We start from the raw sequence: 26,378 nt of genomic DNA on the forward strand, positions 1-26,378 counted from the left end.
GAGAGAAAGAAATCAACTAGGCAGATAGGGCAAGGGTCCTAAGTAGAATTCCCTTCTGACAAAAAGCAGCTTCTAACACAGAAAGGGGCCTCCTGTGTGACATACAGCCATACAGTGAGCCCCAGCAAGCATAGTCCTCTCCCTTCTTGGAAATACTCAGACAAGGAGGCTTGCACAGCTGGGAGTGCCTGCAGCAGCACTGATAAGAAGAGCTACCCTGGACCAGGAGAGTCCACTGTGGAGGATTCTGCCTCCTGGCCTTTTTCACACATGCACAGTGGGAAGACTAAGGAGCCCGCATGAACACTAGAAAAAGTGGGGTGGGAACTGTCAGACATTCGAGTCTTATGTAAATGAAACACCCCTCCCCACCAGCTTGTCTACAAAAACCCTCGCATTTCATTGTAAAATGGCAACTCATCTTTCTGGGATCCTTCTCTGCTCCCGAGAGCTTTCTTCCTTTGGCTTATTAAACTTCTGCTCTAACCTGATCTTTGGAGCGTCAGCATCCTTGATTTCCTCTGCCGTGATAACAAGAACTTCCAGTAACACCCAGACAATGAGGCTGGTTTCAACTCTTTGCCCTGGCTTTTATTCAAGTTATATACACACCTTGTCATCTACCACATTGGGAAGTTGACATCACTTGGTAAACCACAAAGCTGGTGTTAGAATGGGGTTTGTTACTGTTGTGGATGAGCATCTCAATGACAAGATACACTTACTTTTTAAACATAAATATGTCTCCCTGGCTGGGCGCAGTGGCTCACACCTGTAATCCCAGCACTTTGGGAGGCCGAGGCGGGCGGATTGCCTGAGGTCAGGAGTTCGTGTGTGGCCGACATGCTGAAGCCTCATCTCTACTAAAAATACAAAAAAATTAGGTGTTGTGATGTGCGCCTGTAATCCCAGCTACTCAGGAGGCTGAGGCAGGGGAATTGCTTGAACCAGGGAAGTGGAGGTTGCAGTGAGCTGAGGTTGTGCCACTGCACTCCAGCCTGGGCAACGGAGCAAGCCTCCACCTCAAAAAAAAAAAAAGTCTACCCAAGAAAACCATAGAATGCTTACCATTTTAACATGTTATTTTAGAGAGGTGATAGTGCCAAATCCCTTATTACATGGGTACTAAGTTATAGACTTCCAGTTGGAACGTAAGAAAATACAAAATATTTTTAATGAAGCAGTAGAATGAAGGTAAAAATGGGTGAAATGTATTTATACTTTCAAGAATGGCAGTTGAACATCTGCTGGGTGCCAGACATTGTGCTGGGTGCAATGTAGCATTAGGAAATGTGGTTAGAGCATCAGAAAATCAGAAATTCTGATTTACATTAGGAGTGCATGTGGTAAATGCATTTCTACCCATATGAAAATATAAGTTGAAAATCATGTAATTCCCTCCTCCCGGGAATGCTAACCTCCCTCTTCGGGGAATCTCCTCTCTTCCTGATTCTAGACATGTGAAGGTTCTAAAGGAGGCTTCACATGACAGGGCCCCATTGTTTTGGCCACAATTGATGAGTCCAGAGATGGGCATCTAACCCAAACCAGCTAGAGATGTTGCTGAAGGCTTTGCTTCTCATTATGTAAAGAAGCCTGTCTGGAAAAAAAAAAAAAAAAAAAAAAAGGTGTGTGTGTTGGGGGAGGTGGTGTGCAAAAAGAAAAGGAAAGAAAAGGAGGGAGAGAAAGAGAGGCCTCACAGAACAAGAGTCCCTAGCTCCATGGGCCTGTGCTCAGCGGCACCCCTGCTTTCTCCTGCGGACAACTGAACTCATAAGTTTCCATTTTTTACTAAACTAGCTTGAGATAGCTTTTTTTTTTTTTTGTCACTAGTATTCAAAATGTTTCCAACTAATATACTCAATACATTTAAAGTGGTCTATATAAATGAACAAGGGGCTTTGCTACACCAAAGAATTATTTTATGAGCCTTAACAAAATAGACTTTTGAAACCAAAGACTTGTTTAAAATCCCGAGTTTATTGCTCACTAGTGGAGTAAATTTGGGCTACTGCCCTTGAACTGTAGTTTCAGTACTACCTATAAAAAGCAATAAATACATACATTCATAGATACACATATATGTATATAACTTTTTGTCCTAAGGATCAAATGAGATAATATATATTAAACACTGTAAGTATAGTATAAGTATAGTTCACTCTATGAAAGGTGGTCATTGTTTTATACCCACTCTGATGATCCTGAATTAAAAGAAACAAAAGTTACAGACATGCTGTTGCTATACTGAAAGAATGTGGGCTGGAATGATTAAGGGAGTTTAAGAACATTCCTCAGTCAGATGGGGAGAGAATTATGGCCCTGTTAAGTGAGCTCTTGGTAATTATTCAGAGCAAAGTCAACAGAATTATTTGCCACAGATAATACAGATAAGGGACCTGATAGAGTAAGTAGATTACCTCCTTTAGAGCTAATGCGAAACTATTTGGTAACATGAGAAAGAAAGTGGAAGAAATAACACTTCTAGAGGTAACTAATGCTTTTCTGAAAATTCCTGGGTTTTTCCAGGGATCTCAGCATATTAGTTGGACAACTTGATTAGACTCTGTGTAGATACTGATGTCTGCGCATAGTCAGCCACTAGAGAAGGTGCACTATTGGATCACTGGAGAACTATAGAAAGAATCTTAACTATTAATTTATGCAAAGGATTCTGGTAAGTTGTCTTAGATGAAGAATATGGTGCTAAAATTGCATCATTTGCAATCCTTGTTTGTGTGTGAACACAGTGTCACACTTTCTGGACTGATGATCTACTTTTCAAAATTTGGCCAGTGGTTCAGCCATTTGAAGTAGTTATAAAGGCATCATCACAATATTTAACCAAAGTGTAAAAGATCATCTGGGGCATCTCAGATTATTGCCAATTGAAAATCATAAGGGTGATTTGAAACACAGCTTTAAAAATGCTACTTGGAACTCCCAGATGTCAAATACTCCACAGGAGATGGAAAATAAACAAGTAGACCTTTCTCTCCACCACCCATTTTCCCTCATCCCTACCATATGAAATAACAAACATCTTCAAATCACCTCCAACCAAAATGCAGCTGTTGTCTTCTGTATGTCACTTTCTCTGAGCCTCCAATGCTGCTCTCACCTCTAAAGCAAAGTACAGAAAATCGTTGTCTGCTTGGCATTCCTAAGGCATGATATTCATCACCCGCTAGTATGGCCTTTATCCTATAATGTTGTAGGTACTAAAGTAAGTGTTTGTTTTCCATACATGACTTCAGGCAAAGTGCTGAGTGTATTCCTTGAGTCCTGGGACTTTGGACTCATTACATAAACTTGTTGAATATTGGAGTTTCCTCTCACAGGATGGACATTTGCTCCCCACTGAGAAGTTGAGTACTGAGCCCTGGGTAATTTTAAAACTGCTCCACATTCATCAGGACCTTTCGAAAAGTTTTCTTTGTCCTCATGAGGGTGTCACATTTGAAGATAACCAACGAGAAACCACTGAAGTTTTTAAGATAATTGACTTTCTCCAACTACATGGAAGACAAATAATTTAACTTAAAAAATAAGTGAGCCAGTTGTGATAGCCACGGAAGATGACAGTCTGGGAAAAAGATGGCTTCTCTGAGGCAAAGGGGAATGTGCCTCTCTAAAGCTATATGTTGCAGAGGTAGATTACATCAAATCTGGAGTATTACACTGAGATACTTGTAATGTTTCATTAATCTGGTTTAACTCAGCATAGGCAATGTAATTTGTTTATCCAGATCCTAGAGTATTAACAGATTTGTTCAAAACTGAAATTTCTAGGTTGATTTTGAAGATTCCAGATGTTCCATTATTTATTCAAAATGTCAAATACTACATCATATACACTCTTGGGGTTAGGTTTTCATGTAAGGCTAGAGTAGGATAAAATATACTGTTATATATCTTTTAATAAAAGAATTAACAAGAGAAAGATATTTGTCTTCTATTCAGAAAAACTATTAAGCACTCATAGAGCTTTGATAAAATCAGGATTGTCAGAATTGTGATTTCTGGAGAAACATTAGAATGATCCAAGCTTCACTGCACACCTTTGAAATCAAGCTCCTAATGTGCAATTCCAAAACAAGTGGGAGCTGGGGTTTGAAAACACTGTTCTAGATTAACTGCTTTCTTGTTGGAGAATATGCACAAGAAAAAAACTGGAAAACTCAAGAAAGAGACTAAAAAGCCTACCTTTGTACATTTCAGGGCAATAATTCTGTAAATTTGTTATCATTTGCAGTCTTAATAATTCCTACTCCCAGAACCAGCCCAGCCTCAGAAATCTGCATTTTAACAAACCTTCATGTGATTCCGGTCTTAGGCTACCATTTTCAAATATTTCCTGTGGGCTTACTTTAATAAGAATGTGGCTGTTGTTAAGCAAAATGCTTTGTGCTATGAGAGGAGAACGAGAGTTGAAGCAACAATATTCAAGGTGTGCAGCATGGTTTCACATGCTGTGATTTATTGATGATGATAAGTGATAGGTTATTCTAATCAGTCAAATTATCCATCAGCTATTAGTGTTGTGTTCCAGCATTGAGCGTCCCATGGTCTGTGGATCCCTTTTGACTTACAAGCTAGTTCCACAATGAAAGATCAGAGTTGTGCCCTGATAGCAAAATTGCTGGGGATAATGAGCATGCCATTTTCTCACTGACATTCTTCTGTTAAATAATGTAGGTAATTTAATTTGTATGGATATACATTCTTTCTAAGGGACTTAAATATATTCCAACTCTCAATTTTTAAAGTAGCCCATAAATAGTTAATAAACTGATCTTCATGCCAAAAGGTTCCAAGAAATTCTTCACACATATCACCTCATTTAATCCTAACAACAGCCCTATGAGATAGATACTAAGAATATTCCTATTTTACATCCAAAAAAGCAAGGTGTAGAGACATCAAGAAACTTTGATACAGTCATGTGGCCAGTAAGTGCTGGAATCAAGATTTGAACTCACATCTTTCAGACTCTAGACTCATGTGAAAGAACTAAAGGTACATCCAGGCCTGGCTGATTCTCTCAAATTGAATAAAAATATGGGGAAATGGTCATGTTTTATTGTGTGGTTAAGTTTAGACTAAGGAGCAAGAAAGCGGCTGCTCCTTTTCTGGACCAGGAGAGAATAATAGAGAGCGGTCTTCATCTGCCTAGTTATAATCTATGGCAGTGATGATGCTTAACAAGCAGTGGTTCACAGTTTAAGTCCTCAGCCTGAGCACTGCCCACCATACACCTTTCCAGAGAGCATCACATGCATGTGTAATGGAAAAGCTCACATATAAGGGGGCTTCTTGTTTAATTTGAAGTATATTGCTCCAAATAGTTTTCTGTTTGTATATCAAATCATCTGGGCAGATATATGAAACTGATCGGTTGAGAATAGGTGGACATTTTTGAAACTCTCAAAGGCAAACAGTGCAAGGTCCATAACTGTAAGCTACCAGGCAAACTGATGCCACCTCCTGGCAAAACCAGGACATTTTAGACGGTGAAATTACAGAGGAGGAACAGTCAGTTATGAATACAAAATGCTGACTGCAAATCACTTCTCTGGCAACCTCAACTACCAGAACATAGGCAGGAACTAGAACATAATAATTTTAATTAAATTAATTAAATTAAATGATTTTAATTTAAATTAAATAATAAATTAAGTCATTTTTAAAAAATTGACTTCTGAAACAGTAAAAGAGAAATCAAAGCCCACGTGCTTACCTTATACAGAAAAGCTTGGCTGTCACTTAGGTATTCTTGACTTCTACTTTAGAAACAATTTTAAGAATCAACCCAAATGCCCATCAATGATAGACTGAATAAAGAAAAGTGATACGTATACACCATGGAATACCATGCAGCCATAAAAAGGAACGAGATCATGTCCTTTGCAAGGACATAGATGGAGCTGGAAGCCATTATCCTCAGCAAACTAAGGCAGAATAGCAAACCAAACACTGCATGTCCTTGCTTGTGAGTGGAAGCTGAACAATGAGAACAATGGACACAAAAAGGAGAACAACACACACACTAGCGTCTTTTGTGGGGCCTGGGGCAGGGGGGAGGGAGAGCATCAGGATAAATAGCTAATACATTTGGGGCTTAATACCCAGGTGATGGGTTGGTAGGTGCAGCAAACCACCATGGCACACATTTACCTGTGTAACAAACCTGCACATCCTGCACATGTATCCTGGAACTTAAAATAAAATAAAGATTGTTTAAAAAAGAAACAATTTTAACAAACTTGGTAATCAGCAATAAATGGAGCTGATGGTAGTGTTAAGCACATTTATAGCCCCAATAATAGCTGATAACTGATGGAGAAAAAAATCTTAAAAACTATTTCTAAAAATACAAAAATGGAAAGTTACCACAGTGTGAGAATCAAAAAGGGTAATAGTTCAAAGGCCTGCATATCTCCTGGTTATAAGGAGATCACTCTACTACAGCCTATTAGGTTCCATTGCATTACTGATGGACACATTAGTCATGGTCCACCAGAAAGTCATTCATTAATATGCTGCGTACTGTTTAAAAGGGAGGGAAGGATATAATCATTTGAGAAAGCGGCAAGGATAAAGACTTTTCACTGTTACCTTTTAATCTTAGGGCCATGTTGTTTTAGTCAGCTCGGGCTGCCATAATCAAATACCACAGACTGAGTAGCTTAACAGAAATCTATCTTCTTACAGTTCTGGAGGCTGAAAGCCCAAGACAAAGGTGACAGAAGGCTTGGGTTCGTGAGGCCTCTCTTCCTGACTTGTAGATGGTCTCCTTCCCACCGTGTCCTCACATGATCTTTCCTCTGCATGCATGCACTCCCCATGTCTCCTCTTCTTATAAGCACACTGGTCCTTTTGGATTAGGGCCCCACTCTTACCACCACCTTTAACTTTAATTATCTTCTCAGAAGCCCTATCTCCAAATAGAGTCATATTGAGGATTAGGGATTCAAAATACGCATGTTGGAGCAAGGGTGGGGGGGGGGCAACACAATTCAGTTCATAACAATATGAACATAATACTTATTCAAAAAAATGGAATGAGTTTGAAAATAAAAACGCAAACATTATCCCGCTGCCTCCCCCTCCTCCAGTTTATTGAATGTCTACTATGTGCTAGGTGTATGGTAGCACTGGAGGAAGATTAATCACAATAGAGGGAACTCACAATACAGTAGCAAAACGAACAACAAGCTGTTTTAATATTTAATTTCCTGGGAAAGTGAACAGTAGTTTTCAAATGATATTTCTAAGATGTTGCCGTATGCAATGTATCGAACATAGTATATGAGGTATGAAGTATTCTGTTCTCTTTTCATCCTTGTCTACTTTTATTCCTCTTTTCCCTTCTTAATGCTTTCTCTCCTTTTATTTCTTGCTTACATTTTCAGTAACTCTTCTTGTTCTGGATTAGGGCCTCTCATTCAAGTAGCCTGGAGACCACTGAAAGCTTCAATTCACTCTTGCTCATTTAAGAGAATTTAGGGCTCAGAAAATATTCTCACTTTTATCTCACGCTCTTTCTTAGGATGGAAGATAGCAAGGATTCTAGTTTCCACAAAGGACTTGCTTTCACTCTTTTACTTTTCCCATGTTATTAATATTTCAAATATCTTCTGCTTACCTACAGAAATTTATCCAGTGAAGTATGATTTCATAGTCAAATAATTCTATAAAGGTACTGAAGAAATGCAATTCTGGTTTCTCTCTTTGTTGTAAAGACCTACAGAAGGCCAAGAAGTCAAGGCAAGTGGTGACAATTTTGAGACCAGTGTCTGCAAAATGCAGGGTTTCTGGCTTACAGAATCACTCGCCACTCTAATGAGATCTTACCTCATTAGCAAGCAAAAGCAGTTGCTGAACAGATCTAGTAATTTCAAGGAAATGTTAAAAGGAATATTTTTTATCTTTGATTTGTGAGTTAAGCTTCCTGTTTTAAATTTGTTTTGCCAGACAACCAAGGTACGCAATGGAGGGCATAATCTCTGTTCTGCTGCAATAAGCCTCCTGCACATGAGACAACGAGGGATGGGTAATTAATATCCTATAATTTGCTGAAAGTATTGAAGCACAGCTTTATATCAGATTTTTCTTATTCTTCTTCTTCAAACCTCTTGTCATTTCTCTTATCAAGATTCGACAGCAGTAGGCCCATAGCTCAGCTGCCTATTTATACTTCAGCACAAGACTAAGAAAACATTTCATCGCTATAGATAACTTTCTACAAAGTTAGATTCCTATTTAATGTGGAAAGTTCAAGATTTGCCTGCTTAAAATTGTCAGTTAAGCAGTCACTGTGGAAATTACATTTACTGAGGGGAGAAGACAAGATTGAAAGGACAGCAGATGTCACGCAAATGGCCTTCGAAGTAAATTTTCTAATGGGAACATTGAAATTAATGGCCATAAAATCGACTTGAGCAAGTTCCAGGCTAATGACCAGCTGCAGAGTAAACATACCTGCATCCTGACCACCCCACCCTTCCTATTCTAATAACAGCTCTTGCAAGTAAAGATTTCCAGTGATATCAAAATGTCCCATGTTGGTTGGGATGAAAATAGTCACAAATTAGAGTCCTATTGTCAATTTGCATTCCAACTTTAGAATATTCTTAATCTGTTTAAATTTCTGGCTGTTCAGCTGAAAGACAAGCTCACCTTTTAAATTTGCTCAATAAACACAATGTTCTTGAGAGCTAAAATTTTAGTGATATGAAGACATTTGTGACTTGAAGGCTATTTTAACTGGAGATGTTTATCTTGCACAATGTCCAGGGTTTCAACATACTGTGCTTGATACATAAAATTCAGTGCAGTGGGGGCAGCTGTCCATGTAGACATTGAGATGTATGTTTTGCTGCTTCACTATTCCAAGGATAGTGTGTGTTTCATTGTAATAGATGACAGGGGAGGTGGGTAGCATCTTAAAAGTGTGAAGCTAGAGGTCATCTGTCTAGTGATTCCAAATCACAGCTTCACAGCTAGTTTCAGGCTGGCTGCAAAGGAACTTGGTAAAAACACAATGTTACAGATCCCACCTCTGGGACGTCCTGAAGTAGGCCCTACAGGTTTGAAGATTTTTAAGGTTCCCTTGGTGATTATGATGTCTCATCAGGATTGGGAACCATTGCTCTCAGTCCAACACGTCATTCAATATGGGCAATTCTGTTCTGTCATCATTTATTCTTCCAAATCACAAACTAAAGCTTCCTGGGCTAATAGGCAAAATAGACACAAAAACAGACTACCGAAACTACATGTAACTTGGTAAGAAGGCCATTACCAAAAACACTGCTAATAGAAAAACACCAGCATAGTTTTTAAAAGGTTAAATGCCTTTAAAAATGGATATAGTAAATATAAAACTTAACCTTGAAAGAAAGAGGGGAGTTGGTTTGATGGAAGAGAGTGTGAGAAAGGTTAAGTACTGGGTTTTTAAAACCACAAATATTGGGAAGAACTGCACAAGCACGTCCAAGTCAAAATACCTGGTTAAACTAAGCTAAGATGAACCTGGACAGAAGAGACATGGGATACCGCATTGTGCTTGCTACATGGCTGTCTGTTTTCAGCAGCATGAGGGCAAGTTACATTCAGCGAGGGTTGCTCAGTAGTGCAAAAGATTAAAGAGCTGATGTGAGCCCAAAATGATCCAACATAACATCTATGTTATACTAATATTATTCCACTAGCGACCAGCTAGATAGGCACTTTGTCACATTTAGAAACACATGTCATGATATCACAGATCTAAATCAATCATCCAGACGGCATGTCTACCAAATGTTTATTCTCTTCTACTGGAACACTTCTGCCTGAGATAGCCTCATCCATTTTTGGACAGCCCTCATAATTGAAAGCTCTTCTGTATTTTGAGCTAAAATTTATTTTTCTGTAGTGCCCATTCATTTATTTGAGTCTAATTGTGTTTCCACGTGACACAGCTTTTCATATACTCAGAAATGACCATCTTCCTTCCCCTTTATCTTCTCTTCGCTAAGCTAAGCATCCTTCAATTTTTCGCATGCTTATCACATGGCATTGTTTACAGTCTCTAATCACTCACCCTACCTCCCTTTAAAATGGCCAGGGTTTTGGTATCCAGAATTATTCACCATAATGCTCTGAATTTGGCTGATCAATACAGATACAACTATCAGGTCTTTTAGGATAGACATTGTATTTCTATGGAAGCAGAGCAAGCTAAATAGAGTCTTGGCAGGAAAATGACATCATGGGCACATATTCTACTTGCAATCACCCATTCCCTAACCTAGAGGGTACCTTCTAACCTCAAGGAACACCCTCCTTCCCCTTGGTTACAGAAACCTAATACAAAGCCTCTGTGGCTACCTGTTCACTGGCAGAGAGTTCTGCCTGGCCTCACCTTTCCAGGTCCTTCTTCGTACCTCCCTAGGCAACAGCTGTTGATGATTCTAGACTCTCCCTTGAAAATTAGATCATTCTTATCACATACCATTTCAGACTAGCTACCTAATTTTGGACTAGTATGTTCCTGAAAATATTTTTAATGCCCTCATATGGAGGAGAGATCACGCTCCTGATTGGAACCCAGGCATTCAAGTTACCTCTTACCAGTCCCTCCGGTAGCCATTCTGTCCACAAAAGGAACATGAATAATCTTAAAGCCCTAAGCATGTTTTTAACATGCACTTCATTTAAATCACATCTCTCTAGGCTCAGCAATAGAGGGTTTTTTTTTTTTTTTTTTTTTTTTGGCACACAATTATTGGGTAATACATTCATCCCTGTAATACTTTATGCTGTTAGATTTGCCTATCATGTTATGGTCCCCATAGTTCTGAAGTATTATCCAACACATTTGTTACACTTCCCCATCTGTATCACTTGCTAATATGATTTTCATGACAGCAATAGATTTTTCTAAGTCATTAGTAAAACTGCTGAGGAGAAAAGACCAATGACAGATTCTTGTGGACTTATCCCTAGTAACTTCTATCCATATAACATCGATCCATAAAACCACACTGTTTGGGTAACTGCTTTAATAAATTATAAACCTATAAAGCCAACAACTCAAAAGTACACATACAATTAATAAGTTATACTAAAAACTAAAGTCATGAAAAAAGAAGAAAAGCCTGAGAAATTTTGATAGATCAAAGGAAACCAAGGAGGCACGACAACTAAATACAACATGGCATCCTGGATGGGATTCTGGAATGTAGGAAAAAGATACTAATGGAAACACTGGTGAAATCTAAATGGAGTGTTTACATTACTTAACCATATTATACCCATGTTCATTTTCTAGTTTTAACAAATGACCATGGTTATGTAATAAGTTAAAGTTAGAGGAAGTTTGTTGGTGAGGGTTATATGAAAACACTCTGTACTAGCTTGTAACTCTCTGTAAATCTCAAATTATTTCAAAATAAAACATTTTAAAAGCTTAAAGTATTTTTGAAAAAGGCAAAAAACACTCTAAACCCATCATTTCCTATTTATTTTCTTATTACTTATCTTATTATCTGTGTACTTGAGGTTATTTATTTCTACGGTATCTATATGCATACATTGTGCTTTTTTTTTTTTCCTAAAGAGCTAGTTGTTAAACACTTACCAACCCACCACTCTTCAAGACTTTCATTACTAATCAGAAACATGGTAATAGTCTTTGCTCATGTCTTGACCATAGTAAACATTTTAATCAATTGATTACTATGGAAGAATCTGAGCCACTGCTATACTTATAAGCAAAGTGATTGTGTGATGATGTAGCTTTGGAGCTCTTGTTTTGTTTATTTTGATTTTTAATACACTTTAATTTTAAGCCAGTTTTAGGTTCACAGAAAAATTGAAAAGAAGGTATGGAAAGTTCCCATCTACTTCCTATCCCCATGTGCATAGCCTCACCCATTACCAACATCCTCCATGAAAGTGGTACATTTGTTACAGTTAATGAACCTATATTGACACATCCTTATCAACCAAAGTCCGTAGCTTACAGGAGGCTTCACTCTTGGCCTTGTACATTCTGAAAGTTTGGATAAATGTACAATGACAAGTATCCACCATTATAGTATCACATAGAGTAATGTCACTGTCCTAAAAATCCTCTGTGCCCCACCTACTCATCCCTCCCTCCTATCTAATCCCTGGAAACTACTGATCTTTTTACTGTATCTACAATTTTGCCTTTTCCAGAATGTCATACAGTTGGAATCATATAGTATGTAAACTTTTCAAAATGACTTCCTTCACTTAGTAATATGCATTTTAAAGTTCCTCCACACCTTTTCACGGCTTGATAGTTCATTTCCTTTTAGCATGTTTTAGCACCATTGTTTGGATGCACCACTGTTTATTTATTTTAGATCTTTTTTATTATTTTAATCTCTGTTAAATCTATCTGATTAATTTCTGAATTGCTTTTCTGCATTATCTTGGAGATCACTGAGTTTCCTTAAAACTGCTATTTTGAATTCTTGGTCAGAGAGTGAACATATCACAGTCTCATTGGGGTCAGTCACTGGTTCCTTGCTTTCTCCATATGAGGAAGTCATAGTTTCCCATTTACTGTTGTTTCTTGTGAATGTACATAAATATGTCTTTCTATTGAATGATTTGTTATTTATTTCAGTCCTCTGACTTGTTTAGGTTTTAATTGGATATGTTTGCTTAGAGATTCTTTGTAATTTATCTGTTGGTTTTCTTTCTTTCCCACCACCCTTCCTCTCCTGCTAGGTTACTGCTTTCTTGGCACTAGATGTTGCCTTAACCCCAGGTTTGTCTTGATTTTAGTAAACAATCAGAGTGCCACTCACCTCAAATGGTGGAGGTCTCAGAGGGGATATCCCAGTAGTGTGGGAAGGCTGGCTAGGGTTCATGCCCAAGGGATATATGGAAAAAATCCTTCTACAGTGTGGTGCTGCTGAACAGCCACTCTGATTTGGCTTCTCTTTTGGCTGAGTTACTGAGCAGAGTTTCCAGGGCTGGGGATGGTAGTCCTGTCTTCCCCCTTTGTCTTTGGCCTTCCCCTTTGTCCTCGGGGATATTTCTCCCTTCAAGAACTCCTGATGCCTCCTGCGGGTTGAGGCAGGGACAAGTCTCTCTCCAGAAAACTCAAGATGGAGGGAAGCTGGGTGTTAACCTCAATGTCACTTTCCAGTGTCAAAACTGTGAGTTGGGGAAATTTTCACACACTAGGTGCTATACAGATTGTGGAGAGCGATGTCTCAGATATGGAAGTTTGATTCTCTTACTGTGTGCTGGAAGTTGTTTCACTTCTCTGTGGTCCAGGAACTGTCTCCTCTCATATGAGTTCTGGGATACTGCTGGTGGTAATCTCGGCACCACAAATTTGCTTTTTAATTTTCTGTTGCAGGGAGTAAAGCTAGTTTGCTTTTATGCAGCCATTTTGGAACTGGAGGTCTAGGTTTCTTTTTGTGTAGATTGTCTGACTGCATTTTCTACCATGGCTACATCCTTTCTAAAGCAACCAGGTTTTTCTGAAACCTGTAGTTATTTGAGGAATATTTTAAACACTAAAACCATAAGGATCACTAGGATTTCCCTGTTGCACACACAAAAAATTACATCATTAACCATCCCCCCGCAAGCAATCATTCAAAGCGTTACAAACCTAGTCACTCCATGTCCTGCATGTACTGGTTACTATCTTTCCTACCTAATCCTGGCATGGTCAGAATCACATTCCTCATGTTGACTATAAAATTGCCATGATATATCCTGCAAATGCTTTTCTGAAATCACACACATTGTGTCTATCGCAGTCTATTGACTAACTGGACTAGTAACTAATTTTTTTAAAAAATTAAGCTACTCTGATGAGATTTGTTCTTGGTAAACTCCATGATTATATATCACTTTCTTCTAAAAACTATGTGAGTTGGCTCCCTTCTTTATTAGTTTGGTTGCAAACTCTGTGAGACTCAAACAAATGTGAAAGAACTGCAGAAAACTACTTCCTAATTGTCAGACTTGCATACTGTGTTCAGAAAAACACAATAACAAGGCTTGCTTCAGAATTGCTTCTGTTTACCTTCATTTTGATCAAAAGCAAATAATTAAGAAATTTTCTCTCTGGAAGACTTCTAATAAGCATATTTCCATTATCTTTAACCACATAGTGTGAGCTGACTTTCTTTTCTTACTGAATCCTGTAATGTGGATGTGGACATGCATTAATCCAGCCATGGCTGAGCAGAGCTTATCAAAGACAAGAATCAGGGGTCCTCCTCCCTCCATGCACAGATTAATAAGTGCAGGATGTAGCCTCCATGGCTAAAGAGTTGAAAAGAATGAGAAAATCTGGACCTCTTTTTATCCCAAGGGACTAGATATTATTTATGTTTTTAATGTAACTGTGTTTTACTGACAGCTGAATATGTGACAAATTGGAGGACAACTTGAATAGTGAATTTCACAGATGATAATAGATACTATTTATTGTGTGAAATACTCTAGTATACACTGTAAATAAATTACCCAATGTAAAATAATGACATTATTATCCCTTTTTCATGGATGAGGAAATTGATATTCAGAGATGTAAACTTGTTCTAGATGACCAGGGTGGCAACTGGTCAAGCCAGGATTTAAACACAGGCCTGTTGGGTACCAGTCTTCATTCTATCTCTCTGCCTCTCTCTTTGGCTCTTATTCAGCTAAACTACTGAGCAATAAAATGGGGAACTCATTTTTGTGCAGTGAGAGCCACATGAAGTGGTTCTCATAGACTATTAGTAAAATCTTTCAAACATAAATGTATGGGTTCACAAATTATTAATATGTACTTGTGATGCTATAATAACATGTACATTATGAAAGATACAAAAGTAGAAAATTTGTCAAATGCTATAAAAGTTAAATATGTTCTAGTATCTTCTTCTCTCATCTAGTGGGTAACCTTGTATATCCTTTTAACCTATGACCTTCCTCACAACATAAAGGTTACCCTTTGCTAAATTTAATTAATTATATGATATCTTGGTACATTCTTATAAAATTATTTTAAATAAGTGTTTTTACACAACAGTTTATGATTCCAAATTCAATTAATAGCAGGCAACACTGGCTACTTTTTATTTGTAGGTGACATGAAAGGAGCATGTCTCTTGAAGAGGATCAAAGGGTGAAAGCTAAACCTAATTTCTCACCGATCCCATGCCTGTGAAAAGTTCAATATGCATTGAGCGCCTACTATATCTCCCTATAACAAGTTCCATAGCGACATTGCACCATCGGGGCAGGAGTAGCAATAGCATCATTAACCAGTAGGATCTGTGGGGAAGACTCCTGAAGATTAACAGAAGTTATAAATCATTGAGCTCCTTGTGGCATTGAAAGTGCTATGTTAACATTTCCTAACTCAGATCTGTCACCTGTTCTGTGCATCAACTATGGATTTACACTAAATGACTGAAATGTTAAGAGTTTAGGCAAAACAAATAATATTGCAAGTGTAAGTTTCCATTTTTCACAAGAATCATTTATACTGTTGACAGGATACTTTATGCTTATCTAGAATATGATGCAGGCTATACTCTTCTACCATAAATTCCCAGCACATGTGGAGTGAGAATTTTTCAGAACAATAAACATACTATTGGTAGCATAATTTGTCAGGAGTGAAGAGTGCAATTAGGGTAATGACACTACAGAGTGATCCCTGGATGAATGACCACCTTTATGGCCTTCATGGTGATGCAATTAAATGTTCTTTTGTGTGTCTTTTTTTTTTGAAACAAAGTCTCACTCTGCTGCCCAGGCTAGAGTGCAGTGGTGCGATCTCCACTCACTACAACCTCTGCTTCCCGGGTTCAAGTGATTCTCCTGCCTCAGCCTCCCAAGTAGCTGGGATTACAGGCGCATGCCACCACACCTGGCTAATTTTTGTATTTTTAGGAGACACAGGTTTTGCATGTTGGCCAGCCTGGTCTAGAACTTCTGACCTCAAGTGATCTGCCCACCTCGGCCTCCCAAAGTGCTGGGATTATAGGCATGAGCCCACCATGCCTGGCTTTTTGTCATTTTAATTTACTGGTTCTAAAGTTGTGTTGGGTGGAGTTCAAGAATGCTGCCTGCTACAGGGGTGAGGTAGGAGGAAAAAGAGCAGGAACCTAGCCCAGGGTGCTCTGGGCCTCTTCTCTAACCAGAGCAATTCTCTTCTGATCTGTTTTATATACTGGAGATCCCTAGAAGATTCCATTCAAACAACGGGGTCCATTCAAACAATCAACATTTTGGTTAATTTTAAAAATTAACCAAAGCCCTGATATATGTTGGCCATCTTAATGTTATCTTTAAAAGTAAAATGTAAAAGCTTCCTGCAGCTCATTTTTAAAACTTGAAGCAAAAATTTGAGCCACAAAGCAGATTTGATGAAACTCCAAGAGCAAAGAAGAATGTTTAAAAGTTCAACAAATTAATAATGTTACAGCTTCTACGTATGTTCCAAGTTGAGATAAGAATACTTGGATCACCCAGTTAGAATTTCAAGTGGAGATATACAGACTTAATCCCTGCTGAGGATGACCTCCACGACAAAGTCACCCAGCCCGGCACACATCTGAGTCTTCATGCAAACATATCTGGAGGACTGATAAGGGATGTATGGGGTTTTGAGCTCTCAGTCACTGATTATCAATCTTTGTGGGTGCTTCGAGAGCAAAATCAAGATAGATAAAACTTCTAGCATATGGGGGAAAGTACAAAAATTAAAACACACTGAAAGAGTCAATGACCTTGATCTGAAGGATTTTTCTGCAAAATACACTGGTGAAGAGGTGTCATTTTCATGTTAGCTGACATTTTAGCCCATCAGTGCTGACAGCCTGCTCAAAACAGACCTTGTTACAGACCTTTACTACAGGCAAGGCAATGAACATGCAGTCCTAGGAAGTGTTAAGAAACTGCAATTACAAGCATATACAGACTGCCACAAACCTGGGGAAACAGAAATTGTTTTGACCTGAGTGAATTAGTCTCTCAAATAGGTCTAGTGCCTACACTCTAGAGAAAACTCCTTACTTGGTCCAACCAATCCTATGGCTAAATAATGTACAACAGAAAAATACTGTCCAGCCAGGAAGGTCTATCTGCAGCTCACCTTTGCCCTTGTTAAATGTCCATCCTGAAATAGCTCCCTGCCTTTATCCAGATCATCTTCATTTATCAAGAACTAAATGAAATGCCCCGTGCTCTTTAATTAGTTCTGTTTATAGTAATTTCCCTCTTCTCCAAATTCACTCATTCTTTCAACAAATATTTACCGAACACCTACTATGTGCCAGGAATTGTAGTTGCTGTGAATACAATGGTCATTAAGACACACAAAGGCTAGATTTGTGTGAGTCTGCTGTATGGTGTTTCCACAATGACAACATTGGTAATGATGCATTTCTCAGAAAGTATCCCCATCATTAAGTAACAGATAATGTATGTACACACACATCTACATATATATTTATATATTACAACTTCAGGAAATAGTGCTATGAGGAAATATCAACCAAGGTAAGGGGAGCTGGTAATAGCCACTGTCTATGTGACCCATTTTCAATAGAACACCTTGTATTCTGATTTAACTGTTAATCTGTGACTGTTTTGTAAGAGTCTTAAGGGAGAGATGTGCTATCTTCATATCCTCCACAAAGCCTAGCTCAGATCTTACAACAGATTTTCAATAAATATTTGTCACATTTCTATTACATGAGATCCATTTACCAGTATCATGGAGAGGGATTTTGATCTAATATTGACTAATGGGCTGGCTTGAACCCCACGCAAAGATGAGGCTCTTTGGGGATGGTTTGCAGCTGCCATAATGACAGATGCTAATCTAAGTCACAGACATTTTGTTTTGAAATATGCATAGCTTTCATCTATGCAATACATATTGTAACTACACTGTGGTGGTTCTTAAGATATAAAACCTATATTTTCTCTATTTTCTGGAATATCTCTGACTCCACATACTTATAGTATCTTCAAAATAAAGTTTGTAGCTATGCTAAACTTGTTAATTATGTTGATAACTTTAATTTCATATTTAAGAATTCTGCACATAAGTAAATCCACGAATCATGGGGATAAAACACTCTAAGTAAAACAGTGTCTATGGGTCCTCCTCTTCTGTAATGTCTTCAATTTACTTATGTAACCAAAATCTGAATGGCATGCTCTTTATGCCATTCTTTGCTCCATGAGTCAGTTACATTTTCCAGTAAGTCTATCTATTAAATATCTTTGAATGTCATGACCACAGGACTGTCATGGGTGAAGGATGTGGAAATGCAGGCAATGATGAAATGCTGTGCTTGCCCTGGAGTGTGGTGACCAGCGAGACACTTAAAGTGCTAACTTTATCAGCAGGTCTCATTCCCCTCCAACTCATTATGATTCAGAAAGCAGAGCATCCTTTCAGGATGACCTTCACATGTTGTGAAGGTTGTGGTAAACAGAATGTGTGATCTGAAGTCAAATAAATGGGATTCAAATCCTAAGTCTGTTCCATCTCTCTGAATCTGAGTTGTCTTGATGTAAATGGGCATAACAGTAAACAGCTTTTAGAGCTGTGGTGAGGATTAAATGATACATGATATGTAAATGTCTATTAAATGCCTTGTGCATAAGGGGCTCTCATTATTTTGTCTCTGTTTTTATCATTATTTTTCACTTATAACCACTTTGTGCCAAGTATCGAAATAGGAATTTGAATAAGATGCCTTCTAAGACTTCAAGGAACTTATAGTTTAAGTCTAGATAAGGAAAGATAAACATAAGTAGATAATTCCAATGAATAAGTGGTAGAAAGTAGTGAGTACACTGCTGGAAAGGTGCCCAGATTAGTTTGGGAGCTTGAAGGAAGATTACTGAACTTAGGGGTGTGAGAAGCCTTCCCACTGAGTATCACATAGTAGATCCTAAGGGGTACATTCAGGTAGAATGGGGAGAATGGAAGGGCAGTCCAGGCACAGGGAAGAGTATGAGTAAAACCATGGAAGCAAGGCATAGAATGGTATGTACAAACAGCTACAAGCCATTCAATCTTGCTGTCCACAAAGTCTAAGACAGAGAGTGGTGAGCATGGAAAGATGAACTGGAAAGATAAATGGGCAGCTACTGATGGAGTTAACTCATGGAGCTATGTCATGGTAAGGATCCTGAATACCACCTGGTAGAAAATTGATAGAAAACGCAAGTAAAGTATTTAAATAAAGAATTGACCTGGCTATATTTATTCAGGCCGGAGTGTAGTGGCACAATCACAGTTCACTGCAGCCTCTGCCTCCTGGGTTTAAACAATTCTCCTCCCTCAGCCTCAGTCCTGAGTAGCTAGGACTACAGGCGTGCACAACCAAGCCCAGCTAATTTTTGTATTTGTTTTAGTAGAAACAGGGTTTCACCATGTTGGCCAGACTGGTCCCGAACTTCTGACCTTAAGTGATCCACCCACCTTGGCTTCCCAAAGTGCTGGGATTGCAGGTGTGAGCCACCATGCCCAGCTGACATGGCTATATTTAAATAAACTATATCATATTGGTGGTTATGCACAAAAGAGATGGGATGAAGATATTAGGAAGTGGAGAGACACAATATTCTGAACTGGGGCATGGTTGTAGGGATGGATTCAAGAATCAAGAATTAGGTAGGGCTTAATATAGAGAGGAAGAGGTAAAGGAGAACCCATAGGTCTCATCCTAGGTGATAGAAATGCAATGAATTTAGAAAGTTCAGGGAAATTGTGAAGCTTGTAAGCTCACTCTATCCTCCAGGATCCTGAAATATCCTACAATTATGGCAGTAGTTGGAACGGAGAGTGATAGTGAAAGCTAGAGACTTCCATGAAATAAAATGACATTAGGGCTCCATAAGCAACAGTGTACCAAGTATACTGTGGTATAGCTTAGTGGGATCAACCTCCCAAAAGTATGAATTTTACACAGGGTAAATGCAGGCCTGTGTGAAGTGACAGTGGGTACCTGAGAACACTAGTAAACACTCACCCCAACTTTCCACCTGTAGTGTGCACGTTATGCAAGCGTAATAGCTCCACTCAATAGGTCTGGAGGGATGGACTTATACTGGGGGTTTGGCCAGGGTTCCGGCAAGACCTAAGAGGAAAGCAATATTCTCTGAAGGGAGCTTAAGGGTTTAGGAGGTTTGCTAGCAGTAGCACAAGATTTTCCCTCACTCAGACCTATTAATTCCCATACTGCCTTCAGTGGTGCCAATATTAAGCGCTCTCTAATCTATTATCCCTTCCCCTCTTAACAGAGCAGACTATTAACTGTTCTGGCCTCTGTAGCCACGTGCTCCTCTTTACTGATGCAAAGATTAATGCCCGTAATAGATCTCTTTTCTGAGAAGTTCCAAGCACCTCAAAACTCATCATGGTGGATGAGCAGCTTTTAAACTGTTTGCTCCTGGAGCCTCAACGTAGCCAAGATAGTGAGTATCAAGGGGCTGTGGTCATGAATGATTCTCCTGATGGGGCGGTGTGCAACTGCGACGGGGACCCTCAGGGATACATCTTACTGTTATTTTACAGGTACCTGAAGATGGCGTTACTCAGAGCATCCCCTCACTAAACAAGACCAAACTGGCTGAGTCTGTCTAAGAATTTCCATTACTTTGCAGCATTGCAGGAAGACTTGCTAATGGTTCTGAACTTCTGACTTTAAAATCGCTTCTTACTGAGAATGTATGTGAATGCTCTGTCTCGGCTAATAAAATATTTACAGGGACGGATACCTGTAGAAACCATCAAGAGTTTATATAAATTGAAGGAGGAGTTGCATCCTTGACTGTATATAAATTCAAAATGATAAATATATGTTTGTAAAACACACAGAATTCTCTTTATCCTCTCAGCGTTGGTAGTACTACCCTTTCTTCATCAACTTACAAGGTCAACACTAATAAACGTATCTACTGAAATGTGTTATTCAAATATAGAGGTTATTGAAAGTACAAGCAGTACAGGAACTAAAACTAGATTCATTCTATTTATTAAACCCTGCATTCAACTATACTGGGGAAATGGATGTGTTCACAACAAAACTTTTAAGAAAACTCTTTCCAGATAGCATATTCAAGGACAGAGGCAAATCCAAGATTTTTACTTTAGGCTTATCCTTCTCACAAAATAAGTCAGCCATGATGTTCACGGTGTTGATGCCTCCTCTTCTATTTTCAGAATCCCTTCTTGGCTGTTTTAAGAAAATAAAGAATTAACTTTAGGTACACAACTAAGAGACACCTTGACATGTCACCTGGTTGGTGAAATTATTTTGAGAGTGGCCTTGCCAACCTTGTAAAATGTAAATGAAAAGCATACTAGTATCGATCACAGACTATTTATGGTATGATCATGTGAAATTGCAGAAGCAAAGAGACTGCTTGCTTTTCAGGAAGGCTGGATTGGCACAGAACACCCTTTCCATGGGTATGTGTCCTGGCTGCTTTTTGGAATCAATTTTAGGGCAAAAGCTTGCGAGGCTGGAGGCAGGAAATGGAGAAAATCTTGCATAAGAGCAGTTTCAGTGATATAGTCACTTTTTCACAGAAAGTAAGAGAGAGGACACTAACAGCTTATTTAAATAGAATGACTCAAATTGGGTTCTGTGAACAAGGATTTGACAGAGCCCATGCTAAGCACATTTGCAAACAGAGAACATGAGGAAACTGCTTGCATCTTTGCTTTTGTCTTTTAGAGTTGAGATTTTCCTTTTCAAGTGCTCTGAGCACCCCTGGTGCCTGAAGACAAGTTTGTGAATGCTCATACCCAATTGAGAATATGTTGACATTTACATTTCAATAACATTTGCAAGATTAATTTTGTTTTTTCCACTGCTGCTGTGTGCAATGCAAAGAGCTTTATATCTGTCCAGAATAATCATGGTTTTTACAATCTGTAGTTATGTCTACAGGCAACAGATTCAGGCAGGAACCTACAGAGTCAGGAGTTTGTAAGTTGTAGAGTTCGGCAACTAATATGTTAACTTCTGGTCTCAAGTGATTCTCCCACCATGGCCACCCAAAGTGCTAGGATTATAGACATAAACCACTGTGCCCAGCTGCTGAATGCAGTTTTATAATTGTTGTTATTATTATGCAGTGATCAGCCTTTGAGAAATGGTGTCCTGTGTCCAAGAACACCAGGGAATCCTGTAAAATACCCTCTGTTGTTGAATGCGGAATCTCTTCACTGATGCAGAGATAGCATCCATCACTAAGAAACCCTGAATTACGTATTGTAAACTGGCTAATTGCTGGTCTCTGTATGCCAGAGGTCTTCAAATTTTCTTACTTCTGTCCCCTAAAATAAGTAAGAAAGACTAGATACTCCCGTACATATCCTTAGGCTGTTACCTAAAACACTTCACTATTAGTTTAAGTAGGTGCAAAGACATAATTTCAGCATATTATAAATACTTATAAATATCAAGTCTTCCTTCCTTCCTTCCTTCCTTCCTTCCTTCCTTTCTTCTTTCTTTCCAGAGTCTTGTTTTGTCACCAAAGCTGGAATGCAGTGACATGATCTCGGCTCACTGTAACTTCTGCCTCCCAGGTTTAAGTGATTCTCCTGCCTCAGCCTCCTGAGTAGCTGGAATACCAGCGCATGCCAACACACCTGGCTAATTTTTGTATTTTTAGTAGAGATGGGATATCACCATGTTGATCAGGTTGGTCTCGAACTCTTGACCTCGTGATCTGCCCACCTTGGCCTCCCAAAGTGCTGGGATTACAAGCATGAGCCACTGTGTCCAGCAATATGAAGTGTTTCATTACATTTTTAAACAAATGCGATGAACAATGCCATCCCCATTAAGCTACCAATGACTTTCTTCACAAAATTGGAAAAAACTACTTTAAAGTTCATATGGAACCAAAAAAGAGCCCGCATTGCCAAAACAGTCCTAAGCCAAAAGAACAAAGCTGGAGGCATCAGGCTACCTGACTTCAAACTATACTACAAGGCTACAATAACCAAAACAGCATGATACTGGTACCAAAACAGAGATATAGATCAATGGAACAGAACAGAGCCCTCAGAAATAATACCACACATCTGATCTTTACCACAATACAACCATCTGACCTTTGACAAATGTGACAAAAACAAGAAATGGGGAAAGGATTCCCTATTTAATAAATGGTGCTGGGAAAACTGGCTAGCCATAAGTAGAAAACTGGCTAGCCATAAGTAGAAAGCTGAAGCTTACACCTTATGCAAAAATTAATTCAAGAATGATTAGAGACTTAAATGTTAGACCTAAAACCATAAAAACACTAGAAGAAAACCTAGGCAATACCATTCAGGACATAGGCATGGGCAAGGACTTCATGTCTAAAACACCATAAGCAATGGCAACAAAAGCAAAAATTGACAAATGGGATCTAATTAAACTAAAGAACTTCTGCACAGAAAAATAAACTACCATCAGAGTGAACAGGCAACCTACAGAATGGGAGAAAATTTTTGCAATCTACTCATCTGACAAAGGGCTAATATCCAGAGCCTACAGAGAACTCAAACAAATTTACAAGAAAAAAACAAACAACCCCATCAAAAAGTGGGCAAAGGATATGAACAGACACTTCTCAAAAGAAGACATTTATGCAGCCAACAGACACATGAAAAGATGTTCATCATCACTAGCCATCAGAGAAATGCAAATTAAAACCACAATGAGATACCATCTCACACCAGTCAGAAAGGTGATCATTAAAAAGTCAGGAAACAACAGGTGCTGGAGAGGATGTGGAGAAATAGAACACTTTTACACTGTTGGTGGCATTGTAAACTAGTTCAACCATTGTGAAAGACAGTGTGGCGATTCCTCAAGGATCTAGAACTAGAAATACCGTTTGACCCACCCATCCCATTGCTGGGTGTATATCCAAAGGATTATAAATCATGCTGCTGTAAAGATCCATGCACACGTATGTTTACTGCAGCACTATTCACAATAGCAAAGACTTGGAACCAACCCAAATGTCCATCAGTGACAGACTGGATTAAGAAAATGTGGCACATATACACCATGGAATACTATGCAGCCATAAAAAAGGATGAGCTCATGTCCTTTGTAGGGACATGGATGCAGCTGGAAACCATTATTCTCAGCAAACTATCACAAGAACAGAAAACCAAATACTGCATGTTCTCACTCATAGGTGGGAATTGAACAATGAGAACACTTGAACACAGGAAGGGGAACATCGCACACTGGGGCCTGTCATGGGGTGAGGGGAGGGGGGAGGGCTAGCATTAGGAGATATACCTAATGTAAATGACGAGTTAATGGGTGCATCACAGCAATATGGCACATGTATATATATGTAACAAACCTGCACGTTGTGCACATGTACCCTAGAACTTAAAGTATACTAAAAAAAAAAAAAAAAAAAAAACAGAAATCTGAATGCCATAGTGTTTTCATACCCATCATCTATTTAAAAGATACATGACTATATTAGTCCATTTTCGCACTGCTATAAAGATACTACCTGTGACTGGATACTTTATAAATAAAAGATGTTTAATTGACTCACCACTCTGCATTGCTGGGGAGACCTCAGGAAACTTACAGTCATGATGGAAGGCAAAGCAAAAGCAAGCACCTTCTTTACAAGGGGGCAGGAGAGAGAGCGTGAGAAGGGGGAAGTGTCAGACATTTATCAAACAACCAGATCTTGTGAGAACTCACTCACTATCATGAGATCAGCAAGGAGGAAATCTGCCCCCATGATCCAATCATCACCACATCCCTCCCTTGACATGTGGAGATTACAATTCGAGATGAGATTTGGGTGGAGACACAGAGGCAAACAATATCAATGACCATGCTCTTTGATGACTGGACATTTTACCCAATATTTTGCCTCTTTGTGAAGTTTTTTCCTTCCACTTCCTTCACATAATTTTGCCCTAATGTAATATGATGTTATGCTTGGAAATATTTTATTGATAGCCCTATCATATTTCTCTGCTATAAATATATTTTGAAACTGAAAATTATAAGAAAAAAGTTTTTTTTGTTTTGTAAACATAAAGCTGTAAGTATTAAATTATTTTTCTGTATTGTGTTATTGTTACAATTATTAGTGGTACATGGTTGATTAAATGGATGTTTCAAATTTTGAAATGTAATTATTGTACAAAGTAAAATGCTATTGAAAATCCACTTCTGAATGCAATATATTTCTTTCTCAGTTAAGGTAAGCTTGGATGAATATTATTTAATGGTGAAATGAAACAGGATTCAACATCAGTTCAATCTTTATTACCATCTTTTAATGCATGTAAGTGCTGAGTAATCATCTGATGGAAATGAAGAGTTCTAACTTACCAGTTTTTTATCGCCTGAGTTAGATGCCAAAAATCACACAGTGATCTATCATCAATGATTATTTTTTCATGATCTTTCATCTGACAATTTAAAGAAGTCCTCCTCAATCAAAAACTAACAAGAAATGGTAAAATCTGACTTATAAAAGGGTATGTTACTGAGTCATTATAGTGATTCACTTTTTAGTTCTTGGGAACTATAGCAACTTATAAAATCTGTACAAGGACTCATCAAGGGACATTTAATTGTTAATTAAACTCATTCTAGTCTTTCACTTAGAGGCACCTTGTTTGTTCATCTTTAAAATTAAGTGAAACTGAGCTTATACATTTTAGACTTTTTCCTATTGTCTGTGAACAAAGACCTATATCTTCTTGCCAGACTTCCATCTATTAGAACATGTTAAAGAAACGTTAAAAGGGCATGGCAAATAGAGAGACAGGCAGGCTTGATATTTAGATAGGTAGCTAGCTAGCCAGATAGACAGATTACTGTTTTCCTTTCATAGTAGAAGATTATTAAGTGTATAATTATGGATCTGACAGGATTGAAATTGCATATCAATATCTGAGAGGGAGTCACTGATCCTATTTAAATAAAGTTGGCTCTCCAAAATCCAGTGCATTACATGCTAGATTGCATTTAGGGAAAAGCGTATTCTATACTTAGAAATTAACATCAAGAAGTAGTAAGGGCAGGGCTTAAAAGTGGATATGAGTGCATTATTGATTGTTGTTAAACACATTATTTACACACATTCAGGTTAAATTAATCTATATCATATAAAGAGGATGGTAGAAATAAAATGAATTTGCAGAAAAGAGGTTGAAGAATGACCATGAGCAGAAGCTTTGTTCCCAATAAACAAAACTGGAAGAATATGGGTTTATATTATCCAGTTATGGTTTGGTAGGTCATGAAATTATTTCTTTTGTAGGTCTAAACAAATGTGTAAGGAAAGCTACCCCTGATGTGTTTCATTTTCAC

At 38.4% G+C, this 26,378-nt stretch overlaps 1 long non-coding RNA gene across 1 annotated transcript in view; it reads right to left on the minus strand.

Moving 5' to 3' along the window:
- The window catches only part of LOC111539629, a 50,022-nt gene extending 25,371 nt beyond the window's left edge, over positions 1-24,651 (minus strand). Inside the window, exon 1 of the long non-coding RNA XR_002730738.1 lies at positions 24,595-24,651. This is a non-coding gene — a long non-coding RNA (uncharacterized LOC111539629). The remainder of the gene's footprint in view (positions 1-24,594) is intronic.
- Between the last annotated feature and the right edge of the window lie 1,727 nt (positions 24,652-26,378).

Source organism: Piliocolobus tephrosceles, chromosome 1, assembly GCF_002776525.5.
Source record: "Piliocolobus tephrosceles isolate RC106 chromosome 1, ASM277652v3, whole genome shotgun sequence".
NCBI lineage: Eukaryota > Metazoa > Chordata > Mammalia > Primates > Cercopithecidae > Piliocolobus > Piliocolobus tephrosceles.